The sequence below is a fragment of the Ranitomeya variabilis genome, chromosome 3 (genome assembly GCF_051348905.1).
Source record: "Ranitomeya variabilis isolate aRanVar5 chromosome 3, aRanVar5.hap1, whole genome shotgun sequence".
NCBI classification, from domain to species: domain Eukaryota; kingdom Metazoa; phylum Chordata; class Amphibia; order Anura; family Dendrobatidae; genus Ranitomeya; species Ranitomeya variabilis.
In genome coordinates, this window is record NC_135234.1 from 487,382,039 (window position 1) to 487,396,486 (window position 14,448).

The following is a 14,448-nucleotide window of genomic DNA, read 5'->3' on the forward strand; positions in this document are numbered from 1 at the left end:
TTTAAAAAAAATGCAATATATGGCCCAGAGATTTGTCTTTTTTACTTAGCACAAATTTTTATGGTCTTGTCCAAGGGGGCCTAGCTCATGGGGTAATAATGTAGAACAGCCTAAATACACGACCCCATGGAATCTTGTAAGGGATCATTAAAATTTGCGACAAATTTAAAAGCTCATATTTCTGGATTAAATAAAAAGGACTCAGGGAAGCAGCGGGAGTACAATAAGAGCAAAAACTGTCTACTTTTGACTTGATGACAGGTCCTCTTTAATTTAATTTAGGAAGTAAATTACAAATAATTAATATTCTGTGCGGAGATATAAATAGGCTTCACAATTAAAATAAAGAGAAGAACATATTTTCAAGAACAGAATATTCTGCTTTTGAGCAAATAGAGCAAACATCCTAGAGCAGTAGGCAGATGAGAAATGGTGGTGTTTGTGTACCCCTGGTGAATCGCCTAAACACTGTATTAAACTGCAGTTATGTGAGCAGATCTCGATTCTAGATGTAAATGGCTGCATATTTGTACAAAATTTAATTTATTAATTTTTTGGACAACCACTTTAACTCAATATATTTTCTAGTAAATTGATTTTCCATTCCTGCTGATTATAAGTTGATGCATTAATACTTTTCTACTTTCTATAATATTAGATAGGGAATAGAGGAGGCAGAAGCCCTGTGATTAGAACAATCTCAACACTGATTCAAGTAGACAGTGAAAGAGTTTTGACCACAGTTGTGTATTAGTTGTGACTGAAGTAGAGATGAGGGTTAACTGGTGACCTGGCTGCAGTTACAATATATCTAAATGACATATAATGATAATATCTTACTGTAAGTGAATTAGGAGGAAGGAGATAACTGGTACAAAAGCAGGGCCATCTTTAGTTTCAGATGGATGTAATTCATGGTCTTTAATCAAACTTCAATGCCCAGACTGACCATAGATCTCCCAACTTGTAGGCTTATGGATAGGAAGGCTTTGTTTTTCATATACAGTGGCTTGCGAAAGTATTCATCCCCCTTCACATTTTTCAAGTTTTGCTACCTCACAACCTGGAATTTCACTAGTTTTTTTGAGGGTTTGCATCTGTTCATGTAAAGAACATGGCTACAACTGTGAACATTTGCTTTTTCTATTTATTGTGAAGCAAACAACAAATAGGACAAAAATTACTCAAAACTTCAGTGTGCATAGCTATTCACCTCTCTAAAGTCAGTACTTTGTAGAGCCTCCTTTTGCGGCAATTACAGCTGCAAGTCACTTTGGCTAAGTCTCTATGAGCTTTCCACATCTTGCTTTTGGTATTTTTACCCATTTCTCAAGGCAAAACTGCTACAGCTCCATCAAATTCAATGGTTTCCTCTGATGAAAAGCAATCTTCAAGTCTGACCATAGATTCTCAATAGGACTAAGATCTGGGCTTTGACAAGGCCTCTCCAAAACATTTCACGTTTCTCCTTAAACCACTCGAGTGTTGCTTTAGCATTATGCTTTCGATCATTGTCCTAAATTCAGCAACTAGTGAAATCCAAACTGCTAGTAAATATTATATCGTTCTGGATTAAAACTCAATTCTTTATTTCAATTGCCAATAAAAACCGTGATTATGACAACATGCACATACAAATACATAAAGAGCAAGGGGCACAAGACAGACAGCACTGAAAATTAATGTGGGGTACACACCATCACTATGGGGAGGGTAAAACCCCTGCAGAAAGTACCTGTGGTTCAAAAACCCCTACTTGCCAGTTTACGCTACTTTCACACTAGCGTCGTGCACTGCACGTCGCTATGCGTCGTTTTGTAGAAAAAACGCATCCTGCAAAAGTGCTTGCAGGATGCGTTTTTTCTCCATAGACTTGCATTAGCGATGCAGTGCGACGCATTGCCACACGTCGCAACCGTCGTGCGACGGTTGCGTCGTGTTGCGTCGGTCCGTCGCCACCAAAAAACGTTGCATGTAACTTTTTTTGGTGCGTCGAGACCGTTTTTTCCGACCGCGCATGAGCGGCCGGAACTCCGCCCCCGCCTCCACGCACATCACAATGGGGCAGCGGATGTGTTGAAAAATAGCATCCGCTGCCCCCGTTGTGCGGGGCTTTCACTGCTTGCGTCGGTACGTCGCAACGACGCAATTCGTCGTGCGTCGTACGACGCTAGTGTGAAAGTAGCCTAAAAATTCACTGATGTCCGGCATGTAGAAAAACCCTTCATTAAACAGTATAAGAAGGGATTGTCAATCCATGATCATATCACTTTGGTGTTACCTCCACAAATATAAGGTAGTCCAGCTCCGGTACTCAATACGACCTGAGTCTACAATGTATCAGTACCCTCATTGGAGTGGCCTCCATAAATATAAGGGCCTTCTATCTCCTTAGGGTCCAAAATATCATCCACCAATAACACCTTTATCAATAGACCCAAATATTATCCCTTGGGGTCAAGGCCAATGATAAGGTTAACATCAGATGTGTCAAAAGCTGTGGTGTAACCAAATAATGTACCTTACTCACATAACAAATGCACACTCAAAGGCTAATTATCACCACTTGTTCCTTAATCTTATTTAGAGATTGACACTACTGAGACGGTAGGCATATGGTAAAAAAATTGGAAGGATCTCACCCACGTTCATGTCACTTAGGACACAGCATTTATCTAAGACCATGTGGTGGATCCTACCCGACCCCTTCCCGACGCGTTTCGCTCTGCTCATCAGGGCATTAACGTGGGGCCAGCATCATGGTGCCGTTACCAAACCGCTGTCATCATGCATGCACAATTGATCAGCCGTCCGGCCTTAAAAGCACGCCCTGCAAAATGAAGACAATTTACCTCCAGTCGCCGCTGCATGTCACTTCCGCCTCTCAAAATGCGCGTATGGCCCGGAAGTATCCCAAGTGAGACACAGCTCCAAACCGGAAGTAAAAGAGCTCCATCACAGGATATTCTGTGGAACGCAAGTGCCGCTATGGTAACCCTAAGCACCGTCTGTGATCTATGCATGCGTGCGAGATTTCCGACAAAAGCGTTATCCACATCTCGCCCTTTTCATTATAGCAATATATATGAATAGATATTCCATGGGCATATAAATTCACACCCCTATAGACAAATCCAGGTCCACTTGGGCATCACTAAATTATGTACAAGTTCTTTTATCGTGGAATCCACATACACTCACCGGCCACTTTATTAGGTACACCTGTCCAACTTCTTGTTAACACTTAATTTCTAATCAGCCAATCACATGGCGGCAACTCAGTGCATTTAGGCATGTAGACACGGTCAAGACAATCTCCTGCAGTTCAAACCGAGCATTAGTATGGGGAAGAAAGGTGATTTGAGTGCCTTTGAACGTGGCATGGTTGTTGGTGCCAGAAGGGCTGGTCTGAGTATTTCAGAAACTGCTGATCTACTGGGATTTTCACGCACAACCATCTCTAGGGTTTACAGAGAATGGTCCGAAAAAGAAAAAAAATCCAGTGAGCGGCAGTTCTGTGGGCGGAAATGCCTTGTTGATGCCAGAGGTCAGAGGAGAATGGGCAGACTGGTTCGAGCTGATAGAAAGGCAACAGTGACTCAAATCGCCACCCGTTACAACCAAGGTAGGCCTAAGAGCATCTCTGAACGCACAGTGCGTCAAACTTTGAGACAGATGGGCTACAGCAGCAGAAGACCACACCGGGTACCACTCCTTTCAGCTAAGAACAGGAAACTGAGGCTACAATTTGTACAAGCTCATCGAAATTGGACAGTAGAAGATTGGAAAAACGTTGCTTGGTCTGATGAGTCTCGATTTCTGCTGCGACATTCGGATGGTAGGGTCAGAATTTGGCGTAAACAACATGAAAGCATGGATCCATCCTGCCTTGTATGGAGCATCTTTGGGATGTGCAGCCGACAAATCTGCGGCAACTGTGTGATGCCATCATGTCAATATGGACCAAAATCTCTGAGGAATGCTTCCAGCACCTTGTTGAATCTATGCCACGAAGAATTGAGGCAGTTCTGAAGGCAAAAGGGGGTCCAACCCGTTACTAGCATGGTGTACCTAATAAAGTGGCCGGTGAGTGTATATGGGACAAAAGGGGGGGGGGTTCCACCCAGACAGAAAAACCGGCAGAAAAAGGGGGGGAATAATACCCCCATTTTATTTACATCATAGACCATTCATATAGACTCCTGTGGCAGTTACGCTCAAAATCACTAGAAACCGCACGTGCGTGTCAGCTGCCGACCCATATGATAGGGGGCCAAACGTATGGAAAAAGGAAAAAAGGGGGGAAAAAGAAAGAACATGTGATATAGGTAAGCCAGCACAGCCCCTAGGGTACCCTATACTACCTCAATCCTACCTCACGTGGAGGTTGGCACCCTAAACCTGCGCAATGGAGCCCCCAATCAATGACTACTGTCCCTCTCTATAGTCCCTAATTCCCCCTATCCTATAAAAAGGAGGAAAAGGAGAGTTGCATTCCCTTTGAAGGATCATCTTATCCCTGTCACCTCCTCTAATTGGGGGATTTATTCTGTCAATTCCTACAAACTTTATCTTATTTGCATAGCCCTGCAAATAACTATAACCTGCCCTTATGTAGCTATCCAAGCTCCCACCACGAGGATATTTGATCCCTGTATATTTATATTTATTATGTGTATAATTGCTCGAACTTAAAGAACTTCAAATTACAGGCAGATGATTTAAGGGGCAGGTTTCATGAGAGAGGGTACCCGGATAAGATGCTGCAAGAAGCCTATAAATCATCCCTTACTAGAAACCGTAAAGATCTTTTTACACCTACTTCATCTAATGTAGAGGATCACATCTCGCGGTTTGTGATGACATTCTCGAATGGAGCAGGAGAAGTAAGAGAAATTCTCCAACGCCATTGGCAGTTATTAGGTATGGACATGAATATTAGAGATGCAGTGGGCCCCTCACTCAGTATTACCTTCCGCAAGGGCAAATCCTTAAAGGACAGGTTGGTCCACAGCCATTATCAGAGCCCAAGAACACAATCCTGGCTAGTTCAACCTACAGGATGTTATAGATGTGGCAGATGTAAAGCATGTAGTATATTACAGAGCAGCAAAACTTTCACGAGCCGTAATACAGGCAGGACCTATGTGATTAGACAATTAATTGCCAGTCTGAAGGGGTGGTATATAAGGCCACATGTGAATGTGGTTTGGAATATGTAGGCAAAAAAAGAAGACCTATTTGTAGAAGAATTAGGGAACACATATGAGATATTGCCAATAAAAGGGATACCTCTATTGCTGACCATGTTAATAAGTAGAAAAACTTGGCACTCATTTTTGAAGAAAGATGAAGGTTATTTATTTCACATCCAAATAAACAAATCAGTTGCTAAACGTTTTCGGTCCTACATGGACCTTCCTCAGAGCTAGTGAATTTATCTAGTACAAAACAAATACAATTTTTTAAGCAAAGGAAACAAAAAGTAAATAATATCCATAGATGTGTAAAATAATTACAACGTGCAAGAAACATCTATAATGTTACAATTAGGTCCAAAGGATATATGATAAAACGACTAGCAGCAACATAAAGGTGGTTGCAGCAGCATATATAATGTCCCAAGGGGCCAGGTTTATACAAATGTACAGTATTGAGTCCCATAACTAATGGAAGGTGAGAAAAAGGATATTGTGGTGAAAAAGGATATACGTGCTCCTTATTGGTCGGTGATATAACGTGCCTACAAAGACAATGCTGTGATAGTGTTCTGGTACAGCGTGACTTTATCCTAAAATCAGGGAGAAAGAACATGGTGTCAAATGGTGAATCAAGAGAAGACTAAAACATCAGCCACTGGAGAAATGAAGGAAGATACAGTAAATGCCAGCCGGAAAAAAAGCTCACAATGCCTAATCTATTATGCTGGATTGACTGTTGATGTGAAATAATCACCTGGAGTGTTAAATCTGGCAGGTAATCCTTCAAGGCTTGTTTTAGCCAATAATGCTGCAATGATTAAAGGGGAAGGGTTTTTGACATGCAAAATATCCATGTGTAAGCAAAAAAAATGAATGGAGGCTATGAGTACTGTGCAAAGTCAGTGCTGGGTGGCCATGGGTACTAGCTTACCGATATGGAGAGACTGCAGATGTACGCATACAAGGTTGCTTGACAATGCGGGATTCCACACTAAGGCACTGCAATGATGAAACACAGTGGTGGATCAGTATGAGACGTTCCGGTAATGAAGAGGCAATGTCCGGGGTACTGCCAGTAAGCTTACCGCTGTGTGCCTGGAGCGCTGAAGGCGTGCTGTGGCGCTGGGGAAAGCGCACTGTGAGTGCGGCGTGTACTTCCGGGTTATGAACCCAAAAGGCGCACCACGTGATACCGCGCGTCATAGCGGTCACGTGTGTGTAGTGGCGATGTGTGCTGGCGCCTGTCTAAAAGGTCTGTGTGCTCATCAATGTCCCTTATGGCCAAATGTTGAGGACGGAGAAGCCCTATGTAAATGTAAGGAGCTGGTGCCCCCGCACTGCTACACTAAGGAGAAGAAATATAGGGAGAAGTAAATAAATAAGTGGGTATGATGTATATTAGAATTACGTGAGCTGCAGCGGCATGTCCCTAAAAAGAAAGTGGTGTAAAGACTAAATAGGCTGTACATTAGGCTACATACTATCCCGTGGATAGCACGGGGTGCCCAAAGAGAGAGACAAGGTGATGCTTTAGCGATTCTAAGGAAAAAAGGGAAAACATGGGTTATAAATTGCACTCAAAATACAATAGCAAAGTACACTGCAGAAGGAAAATAAAGGTTAAGGTGCCGCATTATTGGCTAAAACAAGCATTGAAGGATTACCTGCCAGATTCAACACTCCAGGTGATTACTTCACAACAACAGTCAATCCAGCATAATAGATTAGGCATTGTGAGCTTTTTTCTGGCTGGCATTCACTGTATTTTCCTTCATTTCTCCAGTGGCTGATGTTTAGTCTTCTCTTGATTCACCATTTGACACCATGCTCTTTCTCCCTGATTTTAGGATAAAGTCACGCTGTACCAGAACACTATCACAGCATTGTCTTTGTAGGCACGGTATATCTGCTTCACGGCACTTCTAGTTGTCAAGAAGAATATGTTCCATATCACCGACCTAGACCAATAAGGAGCATGTATATCCTTTTTCACCATAATATCCTTTTTCTCACCTTCCATTAGTTATGGGACTCAATACTGTACATTTGTATAAATCTGGTCCCTTGGGACATTATGTATGCTGCTGCAACCACCTTTATGTTGCTGCTAGTCATATTATCATATATCCTTTGGACCTAATTGTAACATTATAGATGTTTCTTGCATGTTGTAATTATTTTACACATCTATGGATATTATTTACTTTTTGTTTCCTTTGCTTAAAAAATTGTATTTGTTTTGTGCTAGATAAATTCACTTGCTCTGAGGAAGGTCCATGTAGGACCGAAAACGTTTAGCAACTGATTTGTTTATCTGGATGTGAAATAAATAACTTTCATCTTTCTTCAAAAATGAGTGCCAAGTTTTTCTACTTATTTGACTGAACGGGCTGGAGACCCTACTTGAGCACCTATACCCAGTTTTTTTAGAGAGTGCCGTGTATTTTCATAACCATGTTAATAGTCATCATCAGGGCAATGCAAATAAGGTAAAGTTTGTAGGAATTGACAGAATAAATCCCCAAATTAGAGGAGGTGACTGGGATAAGATGATCCTTCAAAGGGAATGCAAGTGGACATTTTGGTTACAGAAAGTCCATCCAAAGGGTCTGAATGACCAACTCTCCTTTTCTTCCTTTTTGTAGGATAGGGGGAATTAGGGACTATAGAGCGGGACAGTCGTTGTTGAGTGGGGGCGCCATTGCGCAGGTTTAGGGTGCCAACCTCCACGTGAGGTAGGATTGAGGTAGTATAGGGTACCCTAGGGGCTGTGCTGGCTTACCTATATCACATGTTCTTTCTTTTTCCCATCTTTTTTCCATACGTTTGGTCCCCTATAATATGGGTCGGCAGCTGACACGCACGTGCGGTTTCTAGTGATTTTGAGCGTAACTGCCACACGATTCTATATGAATGGTCTATGATGTAAATAAAATGGGGTATTATTTGCCCTCCCCTTTTTCTGCCGTTTTTTTTGTCTGGGCGGAACCTCCCCCCCCCTTTTTGTCCCATATATATATGGATTCCGCAATAAAAGAACTTGCACATAATTTAGTGATGCCCGAGTGGACCTGGAATGGTCTATAGGGGTGTGAATTTATATGCCCATGGAATATCTATTCATACAGTATATATTGCTATACTGAAAAGGGCGAGATGTGGATAACGCTTTTGTCGGAAATCTCACACGCATGCGTAGATCACAGATGGCGCTAAGCGTTACCATAGCGGCGCTTGCCTTCCACAGAATACCCGGTGATGGAGCTCCTTTACTTCCGGTTTGGAACTGCCTCTCACTGTGGATTCTTCCGGGCCATACGCGTGATTTGGGAGGTGGAAGTGACGCGCAGCGGCGACTGGAGGTAAATTGTCTTCATTTTGCAGGGCGTGCTTTTAAGGCCGAACGGCTGATCAATTGTCCACGCATGATGACAGCGGTTTGGTAACGACACCACGATGCTGGCCCCACGTTAATGCCCTGATGAGCAGAGCGAAACACATCGGGAAGGGGTCGGGTAGGATCCACCACATGGTCTTAGATAAATGCTGTGTCCTGAGTGACATGAACGCGGGTGAGATTCTTCCAGTTTTTTTACCATATGCCTACCGTCTCAGTAGTGTCAATCTCTAAATAAGATTAAGGAACAAGTGGTGATAATTAGCCTTTGAGTGTGCATTTGTTATGTGAGTAAGGTACATTATTTGGTTATACCACAGCTTTTGACACATCTGATGTTAACCTTATCATTGTGCCAAAAGGAGAAAAATTCAGAGCAATGATTTATAAAACAAAACTTTAATTGCCATAAATAGTACAAAAATATATATCAAAACATTACATTATTTAATGACTAGAGCACAGGATGAATGTCCCAGGAATGCTGGAAAAGCGCCCATCCCCCCACTCCCCCAGATGTAAATACCCTTGTAATGGTATGCATAAGGAAAAGCACCTACACTATCCAACCAAGGTCACCCCAAAACAGTGGGATTCTATAATAATGCCATTAAGTATGGTGGTGGAAAAAAGGTGCTAGCACTTACCACTACACAGAGGTAGGAGGGGGCGGTCGGGCGATGGTCCCCAACGCACGTTTCGTGGCCACCAGTGCCACTTCCTCAGGGGGATAACCATATACTGCCTAACAGGACCTTAAAATAGCCCTTGGCCCCGGTCACATGGTACACAGCAGCCAATCACAGTGGCACCATCGGCACATGCGCACTGTGTCCGGCAGGTCCCGGCAGTGAAACTCAGCGTCAGACCAGGTGCGCACGCCCAGGGCAAAAAAAATGCCCGGAGCGCACACACCGAGCCCTGAGACGCCGGTCCACACAGGGACAGGACGAATCACAGCGCGATGCGCACGGCCACTGATGAGGGAAGATACTAAGATGTACAATATAGATATAAAAGCTACTCCCTCCACATCCACTACTCATAGCTACTACCAATACAGGACAATTGAGGACCCATCAAAAATACAGCTCATAATAAAAACCGGTAAATAAATAAATATACAAAGTGGAACTAAGCCGTTTTCTATACATCGGCTTCACATTATAGTGGGAAAGGTGCATCGCTTCAGTATAACAGTCTCCATAGTAAGAATGTTTGTCCCATTTTCTCTGAAGCAGATGTCTTGATGAGTCCACTTTCCCCTGATTTGGATGGTATCCACGCTGGTTACTTGAATGGAGCCAAGGACATATTCAAAAGGCAAACCTTAAGGCCTCGGATCAATTATTATCACTAATAATGTAAATAAACCAGAGGTTAAAATCACAAACACAAACATAAAAACAAATGCTAAAACCAAAAAATCCCGAACCATACAGGGGATAAGGACGCCCAGGGCTGGAAGGGTCATATATTTAAATACAAAAGGAAGCAGAGGATGACACCTTGGCACACACAAATAAGGAATAAACAATAAAGAGTACAAACGGTACCAGGGATTCCCAGCCAGTCTCCCTTGTTGGTCCTTGCCTAGCCTCAAGCTGCTTAGCATTTGTGATCTGATGAGGGCAGGCACATTCAGCTTAGTGTGGCCATTAAGTACTCATAAATAGGGAGCAAAGCTTAAAGCCTCATTCAGACCCGCTGGTGACATAGTACCAAGTCTAACTATCCACCTAGTTTCTTTTTGTGCTAGAAGTTTTTTATTGTAACCTTATCATTGGCCTTGACTCCAAGGGATAATATTTGGGTCTATTGATAAATGTGTTAATGGTGGACAATATTTTGGACCCTATAGAGATAGAAGGCCCTTATATTTATGGAGGCCACTCCAATGAGGGTACTGATACATTGTAGACTCAGGTCGTATTGAGTACCGGAGCTGGACTACCTTAAATTTGTGGAGGTAACACCAAAGTGGTATGATCATGGATTGACATTCCCTTCTTATACTGTTTAATGAAGGGTTTTTCTACATGCCGGACATCAGTGAATTTTTGAATAAACTGGCAAGTAGGGGTTTTTGAACCACAGGTACTTTTTGTAGGGGTTTTACCCTCCCCATAGTGATGGTGTGTACCCCACATTAATTTTCAGTGCTGTCTGTCTTGTGCACCTTGCACTTTATGTATTTGTATGTGTATGTTGTCGTAATCATGGTTTTTATTGGCAATTGAAATAAAGAATTGAGTTTTAATCCAGAATGATATAACAATCATTGTCCTGTTGGAAGGTGCTCCTCCATCCCAGTCTCAAATCACTGACAAACTGAAACAGGTTAAACTCAAGAATATCCCTGTATTTTGCACCATCTATCTTCCCCTTGACTCAAACTATTGTCTCTGTATCTGGTGCCGAATAATATCCCCACAGCATGATGGTGCCACCACCATATTTTACTCTAGGGATAGTGTTCTTTGGGTGATAATCTGTGTTGGCTTGGTGCCAGACAAAGCGTTTTTCTTGATGGTCAAAAAGTTGGTCTCATCTGACCACAGCACATTCCGCCATACATTTTTGGAGTCTTCCACATGTCTTTTGGAAAACTCAAAAGGAGCCTTACAATTTGTGTGTAAGTAAAAGTTTTTTTCTGCTCATTCTTCCATAAAGGCCAACTCTATGGAGTGTACGGCTTATTGTGGTCATATGGACAGATACTCTAGTCTCTGCTTGGGAAATCTGAAGCTCCTTCATGGTTACCTTTGGTCTCTTTGCTGCCACTCTGAATAATGTTCTCCTTGCCTTGACTAAGAGTTTTGGTGGGTGGACCTCTCTTGACAGGGTTGATGAGGTAACATGTTCTTTCCATTTGATGATAATGGATTTGATGGTGCTCCGGGAGATCATCAGAAATTGGGATATTTTTCAGAACCCAACCCTGACTTGTACTTCTCAACAACTCTGTCTCTGACTTGCTTGGAAATCTCTTTGGTCTTCATGGTGTTGTTTGATTAGTGGTTCTTCTTGCTTAAAGGGAACCTGTCAGTTCCCCCGTGCCCCAGGAGCCACCAGCAGTTGCACCTGCATATACCAATTCCCTGCCTAACAATCCATTTATTACATTACACACAAACAGACATTTAGAAAAAGTATTTCTAAAGTCCGTTTATGATATGTAAATGAGGCCTTTGACTAGTCGAAAGGGCATTAGTGGCGTGATAGAATGACTACTAGCGCCGGCATCATCTCCAGCGCTGTACATACCTTGCGCATGCATGTGACTCCTTCCCCTTACTGCTTTGAGACTCTGAAGTCAGGTGTACGCATGCGGCTTCAGAGAGGCAAACTGAGCATGATCAGAAGTCTCCTTAACGTTCAATCATATGCAGTGCTGCTCTCTGAAGCTGCTAACTTGACTTTGTTACTTGACTTTGTCACATAAACGTCTAGTTTACTGAAAACTTCACTCTTATTCTTTATTAGGTGAATGTGTATCATGAATCATCTATGAAAGTCACCAAATAACTATTGCCTCTGGGTGTATGCACTTTCATAGGTTCAAATACGTCAATATATACTAGGTCAAGTGGTCGTGTGGCTCTTGTCTGACTGTCTTTAGGAATAGTTGCTTTTGTAGCTTTGGATATGATGCAAAATTCACATCTCATGGTGATCGGGAAAGAAGGCATTATTAGTTCCTTTGTCAGATTTCGGTTTAGCAGTTCCTTTATACTTTCTGGATGCCTATGGCCTAAAACGCCTATGCCACATGTGTATACAGTCATTGTGTCCATGTATACAGTACATGGTCCTTCACTGTGTTGAGAAGATAAAAATGCTCATTCACTTTTGCATTGGTTATTACATTGTTTCTTTCCAGGATAATATATTCATCACCTTTGAATTTCATAATGAGTAGGGTTGAGCGACTTTTATTTTTATAGGATCGGGTCGGGTTTCACGAAACCCGACTTTCTCAAGAGTCGGGTCGAGTGAAATCGGCCGATCCTATAAAAAAGTCGGGGTCGGGGTCGGCCGAAACACGAAACCCAATGCAGTGCAATGGGATACTATGGTTCCCAGGGTCTGAAGGAGAGGAAACTCTCCTTCAGGCCCTGGGATCCATATTTAAAGGTAAAATAAAGAATTAAAATAAAAAATATTGATATGCTCACCTCTCCGACGCAGCCTGGACATCGCCGCTGGTAACCGGCATCTTCCGTTCCTAAGAATGGCGCTTGAAAGACCTTTCGATGACGTCACGGCTTGTGATTGGTCGCGGCGGCCCACGTGACTGCTGAGCGACCAATCACAACAAGCCGTGACGTAATTCTCAGGTCCTAAATTCCTCATTCTAGGAATTTAGGCCATGAGAATTACGTCACGGCTTGTGATTGGTCGCTGAGCGGTCACGTGGGCCGCCGCGACCAATCACAAGCCGTGACGTCATCGAAAGGTCCTTCACGCGCTGATTCTTAAGAAGGAAGGCTGCCGGAAAGAAGCCGAGGGTGAGTATATTCCTATTAGGTATATACTCACCCTCGGACGCACCCTGCTTCTTTCCGGCAGCCTTCCTTCTTAAGAATCAGCGCGTGAAGGACCTTTCGATGATGTCACGGCTTGTGATTGGTCGCGGCGGCCCACGTGACTCGATGTCCAGGCTGCGTCGGAGAGGTGAGTATATCAATATTTTTTATTTTAATTCTTTATTTTACACTTAAATGTGGATTCCAATACCGATTTCCGATATCGCAAACATATCGGAACTCGGTATCGGAATTCCGATCCCAGATTCAGAAGATCGCCGACCTCATGGCCGACCCCACACAGGGGTCGGGTCGGGTTTCATGAAACCCGACTTTGCCAAAAGTCAGCGACTTCTGAAAATGGCCGACCCGTTTCGCTCAACCCTAATAATGAGTCCTTTAGCTGTGATGCATTTTATGGATAGCAGTCATCCTTCTATACACAGAACTTGCAAAACATCCTTCAGTGGTATGGCTAAGTTTTGCCCATTTTTATGAGGACAGACTAGGATTCTATGTCTAATTCCTTCTGCATTTATTTTTCTTCCATCTGCAAGGAAAATTGTTTCCTTGTGGCTTGAGTCAAGTTCTGTCAAAAAACTTTTATCACTAGTTATGTGACTTTTATCTCCTGTCAATGCACCAGCCCTGTAGTGATTATTTGTGACTTTAAACCTACCATTCCAATGCCCAAGGGTCAGAGATTGTGGTTTTCACCTTTTCTTTAGTTCTTTTCAGAGCTAACTTCTGTTGTTCTGCTTTCCGTATTGTACAGTCTTTCTTTAAATGTCCCTGTTCCTTACATCTAAAACATTTTCTTGTCTCTGTACTGTGGGATCTTTTATTTATGACTTTAGGAGCCTTTTCACAGTCATTCTCTGAAGAGTCTTTGAACAAGTTCCTATCTTCTCTGATATTCACCTGTTAGTCTAGCGTCAGGTCCACCCAGGGCTGGTTTTAGGCAAAGTGGGGCCTAGGCAAAAGTTTAAAATGGGGCCCCAAATGCTAACATATTGCACATCACACAGAAGCATTTCTGTTGTATCTACACGCGCTGTGTTCAGGCCGCTAAACGAGTGTGATCCTCCATATAGTATAATACATTCCTCATAGTGCTCCATATACAGTAGTGTAATGCACTGCCATATTCATCCATGTAGTACAATTCACTTCCCATAGTATAATGCACCCCAGAGTTCTTCATATGGTATAATGTATTCCCCATAGTCCTCGAAACAGTATAATGCAACCCACATATAGTATAATGCTGCCACCCCACAGAGTATAATGCAGCCACCCCGCAGAATATAATGTAGCCCCA

The 14,448-nt window shown here is 42.8% G+C and overlaps 1 long non-coding RNA gene across 1 annotated transcript; it reads right to left on the reverse strand.

Moving 5' to 3' along the window:
- Positions 1–5,954: 5,954 nt before the first annotated feature.
- On the reverse strand, positions 5,955–6,325 carry LOC143818330 (uncharacterized). The gene is made up of 3 exons (XR_013224469.1): positions 6,287–6,325; positions 6,133–6,200; positions 5,955–6,009 (listed from the first exon to the last, which is right to left on the reverse strand). It is a non-coding gene; the product is annotated as an uncharacterized LOC143818330 (long non-coding RNA).
- Positions 6,326–14,448: the final 8,123 nt, after the last annotated feature.